This window comes from Microcebus murinus, chromosome 13 (assembly GCF_040939455.1).
Source record: "Microcebus murinus isolate Inina chromosome 13, M.murinus_Inina_mat1.0, whole genome shotgun sequence".
Taxonomy (NCBI): Eukaryota; Metazoa; Chordata; class Mammalia; order Primates; family Cheirogaleidae; genus Microcebus; species Microcebus murinus.
In genome coordinates this window covers 60,166,348-60,172,107 of record NC_134116.1, presented here as the reverse complement: position 1 = coordinate 60,172,107, position 5,760 = coordinate 60,166,348, and the positions used below count along the sequence as shown (strand labels likewise).

At 48.0% G+C, this 5,760-nt stretch overlaps 1 non-coding gene across 1 annotated transcript; it reads left to right on the top strand.

The window, feature by feature from the left end:
• Positions 1-5,463: 5,463 nt before the first annotated feature.
• On the top strand, positions 5,464-5,535 carry TRNAE-UUC (transfer RNA glutamic acid (anticodon UUC)). Its single transcript has one exon. It is a non-coding gene; the product is annotated as a tRNA-Glu (tRNA).
• The last annotated feature ends 225 nt before the right edge of the window (positions 5,536-5,760 follow it).

The window sequence follows — 5,760 nt, the reverse complement described above, 5'->3', positions numbered from 1 at the left end:
CGTCAGTTGTCCACGTGCAAATGTCAAGAAGTAGATTGTAGCTTCAGAAGAAAGGGATGTCTTATGCCTTATGCAAGAGTCTTTGGGCCTGGTTTTTTCATTGCATGAATCAATTACCCAATCAGTGAATAAAGCGAAGTCCTTTCTAACAAGAGGTTGGGGAGAAAATTGTGAGATTTCTATCTCTACATCGCATTGAGAGAGGGAAACATTAATTTATTTTTGAACAGTGATGGAGGAGGTGACATTTCTGAAAATGGATAGATGATGAGGGAGAAGGGACCGGGGGCAGATGCCTTCTCCATGCCAATGTCAGCATCTGTGAAGTCTTAGATCACAGAATGTGTACTTTCATTGGTTTCAGAAGAGCCCATAACATCTTCCTCACTGAGCTGCAAAGATGTCCTCAGGTTTCAGAATGTACACAGTCATTATCATTATTATTATTAGTGAAAGTCCTCATTTTATGCAATACTCTCATAATAGTACAGGCAGATTTATTAAGGTATATGAAGATATATTAAGAGTTCAGATTCCAGAGATGAACCACCTGGATTTGAATCCTGCTTCTACTATTTATGTTGTCAGACTTTCAGCAAATTCCTCAACCTCTCTCTGTTTCAGGTTTTTAATCTATAAAATGGCAATAATATCAGTACCTATCTTATCGGATCATTGTGAGAATTAAATTGTTACTATATTAAAGTGTTTAGAATGGTCTGGCACATAGTGAACCTTATACACAATAGCTATTATTTTTATGTCAAGCACTGCCAAATGCATACTGGGTGCTGTGATGAACATTGAACTTGACATAATCCCTGGCCATGGACCTACTGATGATTACTGAGCTCGATAATCTCACAAGGAAAGAAGAACATGAATTTAGAAAGCTCATTCAACTCAGAACTGCTGTTAGAAAGTCCAGAAATGAAACAGAAATAGTTTTAACCTTCCATACAAGGTCCAACTTGGTTTCTGCCTTCCACCTCAGGAGCAAAGCAAATTAATTGAGGGTCTCAGAGGGCCATAATTTCAATATTTGAGCAACTGCAACATGGAACAAGAAACTATCGTGGTGGGCAAGTTTTCAAGATGCCAGGCCATGGAGTACCTGGACTCACAATTCCTGAGTGTGTTCTTCCAGAAAAACAAGAAAGCAGCTCTTGCCCCAGGTCTGAGCCCAGGTAGGAACAAACAGATGGAGGAGGGTATGATGATTGTCTAGCAAAGCTGCCCCTGCCTTGTGCTATCAGATCAGATGAAGGCAAGGGAGGAGAAAAAAAGAGTGTGTGTGTCAGGGATATTAGGAGACAGCAATGTGGTTTCTTCTTTTATTTTATAGTTACTCAAATATTAAAATATGGCCCTCTGAGACCCTCAACTACTTTGCTTTGCCATTTAGGTGTTGGTGGAAACCAAGACTTTTCCTTGGAGACTGATTGATTATTGAATGAATGAATCAAGTGATCAATCACTCAAACATGTACTGAGTGCTAGCAATGTATAAAGAAATATACCATGCTCTAGTGATGTCTTTACCCAACTGAAGAATAGTTCACTCTTCTTATATGCTGATTTAAGGGAAAAAGGTGACTTTTATAGGAGGGTCCCTAAAGAAACAAAGATACTTTAAGAGACGGATTCATGAAGTAATTACATGTGCCAAGCACTGCACTAGAACTAGGGCTATGACTGAGCAAGACCCAGAGTCTGCCATGCGGGAGCTCATAGTCTGCCACGGAGAGGGAGGCAGGGAACTACGTTGAGTTGGACCATTGAAGGGACGAGCCCACAGGATGAGCACCTAACCCAGCACTGGGAGTTCAAGGATGTTTGCCCTGAGTCATAGGGCAAGTAGGAACTGCTAGATCTGGAGCAGAGGGGAGAGGCAGAGTTATATGATATAAGCAAGCCCTTGAGGAAGCTCTGTCATTCCAGTGGCCTCCTGAGATCAAGCCCTATTTTAGAGACTGAACCTAGTGTCAGGCCATGAAGATGAACTCACACTGGTCAGCAAGGACAACAAGTCAGTGTGTCATCCCTGCTGGCCAGAGCTCTCCTTGGGAGAGTGGAATTTAATTGGTGCTTATTTTTGATGGCCTTTTAAAGGATGACTCCTGGGCCCACTAAAATGGAAACCATCCTGACTCCTAAAGGACTGGCAAGCACGAACTGGAATCACACCCCACCTCACTTTGGCTAATGTAGATGCCTGGCAAGTACAATATGTTTGGGGCTTTTTTCCAGTATCAAATGGTGGATAAAAAGGGAGAGCTGCCCGGTGAGAGCCAGCCCTAGATGCATGGGAACAGGAATAGCTGTTCCTTGTGTCAACAAGAAGGCTTTTGTGTGTGTGTGTGTGTGTGTGTGTGTGTGTGTGTGTGTGTGTGTAACTAAAGAAATGCAGCTCACTTACAGGTCTGGCCAAACTTCAAATATTCATGTTTTTTTTTCCCTCCTCCCAGGAACATTTTGTTCATGCTGGTTGTTAAAACGCGGCAGCTTTCACATAGAAGTACAGCAGGAAGTACTTAAGTTAGATAAAAGGAAGGACTACTTGGCAGAATGATTGAGTGCAGGACTGGGTTCCCAGGGGGATTATGGAATCTGATTTTTATTCATGGATTTTCTTATTAAATAACTTAAATAATAAGGGTGGCAAGGCATAAGCCTATGTCACTATTAAAAGCCTGTGCTTTAGGACTCAGAGGAAATGGGAGTGCCTTGTGACCTGAGGTGGTTTCGTGGGGCTGAACTGGCCTTGGGCTTGGGGACAGATGTGGAAAGAAGAGTTGGAAGGCTGGTGCAGAGTGAGCGGGGCGACGGGCCAGGTGAGACAGAGCAGGTGATGTGATCTGGTATGTGGCCTCTCTGAAGAAGGGCACGGGGGATAATATTAGCAGGCTATGTCAGGGATGGATTATGGGAAGCCTGGAAGGCTTGGCCAGGAAATTTAGAATTTACTCAACAGGCAACCAGATGCCATTTTTTCAGGCTTTTGAGCAGGAAAGGGAAATGATAGAAGCTGTGTTTCAGGGATCATGGGCTTTTAGAGATTGAAAGGGATTTGCAGGCATGTGGTTCAGTGTCTCTCAAACTCTAGTGATATCAAGAATCATTGATTCAGATTTCCAGGCCCATTCCGAGAAGGTCTCATTTGAAGTCCCAGGTGGGTGGGGCTGGGAGTCTGCAGTTAAACCAAGCCACATGTGACCCTGGTGGCCCTGGTCTGAGGCCCACTCTGGGTGGACCCTGCTGGCCTCCCTGCCAGGTCCCGTACATGGGGCCCACGCAGGGAAGCCTCTGATGAGCTCACAGAGTATCACTGAGAAAAAGAGTCGGCCCTAAAATGAGCACAGGCCCAGAAAGCAGGAAGCAAAATTAGATAGTACCAGTGGAGTAGGAACTTCTCTCCCCTCCCTACACTCAAATCTTGGAGGCTCTGGAGAACTCAAAAGGAGAAAGGCCAAAGAAAGAATGAGAAGTGGATCACACCTGGTGTGATAAATATTTAACGAGCACACCACTAGTTTTTAACCAGCACACCAGCTCTCCAAGGAAGAAAGCCCAGCCCTGTAGCATCTGCCTGCTTCCTTAACGTAAATACACCTGGCGTGGCCATCTCAGGCTATCCACCTGATGTCACTGAACGCAGAGTTAGGAAGAGAAGTCTACAAGGGGCTCTTGTGAGCCATTAAGAGCCAGATCCAGCAATCACTAATTATAGCCTGAAATCATGCCCAAGCTGGGGCTGGGAGAGAACTATCTAGAATAAAGATTGAATTGTTAAATAGTATGTTGTCCTGGACTGTGTTTTATTACCTAAAGTGACCACGGGCTTTCTGCAACTGCCCAAGTTTTCATCCACTGGCATGAGAAAAATGGAACAATTTTCAATTTAGGGATAGTTGAGAAATAAAAGTAAACTTGCATTTTGATTACATCCTAAAAATGGTACCTATCCAATGTATGGGTAACATTAAGAAATTTTATCTTTAAAACTGGTAAGATACTTTTTTAAAAAAGAACTACCAACGAATAGAAATACAAAACTGAAAAGCACATATGAAATCTCTGGGTCCCCAAATTGAGAACCACGGATGTCAGGTCTTCTGTAGGTGACGGACGCGGTTTGTTTTGCAGAGTTTTCTCTGGTGTTCCAAAGCAGATATCCCCAAAAGGAGAGCAGCTGTCTCACTGACTTAGAAAACAGACTGTATTCAAAGCCAGTACTGGAAGAACCACCTAAAACGTGGGTAAGACCTGCCGCCTAGGTGTACTGTGAGGATTAAATGAACACCTTTGAATGGGGCACACATAGTAGGTCTGCTGTCAGTGCTTCTGTTTTTTTCTTCAGAGCCTCATTACGTTTTCATTATGTTGGATTGTGTTCCCTCAGGGAACTTCATCCGTGGTAACGAGCGCCAGGCAGGGGAGTTTCAATTTTCAGAGTGTTCCCCCCGTCCCCTGCACTGAACCTTCCAGAGCCTCAGGGAGGGCCTCCTCAGTCCCCGCGGCAGGTGGGGAGCGAGGAGGGAGCTTGGCTTTCACGCGGGCTCCAAAGTGTCCGCCGCTGGTGAAAACAGCCTGTGTGTGGCCGAGGCCGCCACGAGGGCACCAGAACCGCGGCTGCCCCGCGCCGCCGTCGCGAAGAAGCGGCGCTTTGTGCTCCGCGAAGCCGCAGGCGGGCTGCAGGGCAGGGCCCGCCCCGGGGCGGCGCTGCTCGGGCGCAGCAGGCCTCTGGAAGCCACGAGCAATTTCCACCGCTCGTGAATGCCCGCAGCAAGGGGCTTTCTCCAGTTTTCTGGGCCACATTTACAGACCACCACTGCCCGCCTGCAGGGACACACACCCCGCCTTCAGCCGTTGGGCCAACAGCACCTGGAACGTTCCAGGCGCCCAGGCCGGCCTCACGGCCGTCTCTGTGTCTCCGGAGGGAAAGACCACCTCTCTGGGGACGGGATGGTGCCAGGGGGCCGCCCGCACCGCCGCAGCGAGGGGAGAGCGGGGCAGATTCGCGGTCGTGGCTCGGCCGGAGCCGTGGCACCGGTGCGGTCAGGGGACACCGGCCGGGCCCGCTGTGGCGTCCGCGGCGGCGGGCGTGCGACTCTCCGCGGCTCTTGCTCCTGCTTAACGAGCTCCTGCCAGTCCTTTCGCATGTTGCAGGAGCTCTTGTGAGGAATTATAAACAATGACTCGTCCAGGCTAGTGTCTACATCGGTGTCGACGACCAGAAGCCAGAATGAGATCGCAAAAGGCGCGAGTGTAGACAAAAGGGAGATTCAGCGGCTCTTGGCAAGGGGGGAACGAGTAGAGTCACGGGGCCGAGGGGGTTAAGTGGCTTCGGAGCACGCGCAGGCGCAGAAGCAGATTAGACGCCCGCCGCTGAGTGGAGGTGGGGCTGGCGGAAGCTGATAGAAAAGACTCAATTTATCTAGTTTTGCACCTTTACTCGTCGTCTCCCACATGGTCTAGCGGTTAGGATTCCTGGTTTTCACCCAGGCGGCCCGGGTTCGACTCCCGGTGTGGGAACATCAACCTTTTAGAAGAGGTAAAAAAAATCAATTTAGATCCTCTTAAATGCTGAAGAGACAAGTTTTTAGTGAAGGTTATAAAACCTGTTAGAGCAGACGGGGCTCAAGGGGAGTGGGACCTACCCCCCAGCAGCGGGTGTGATCATGAAGCCTACCGAAACCCGCGCCACTGTCAGCAGGCGGCGGGAAGGACGTACCTGGCGGCAGTGCGAAGTTGGCTTTT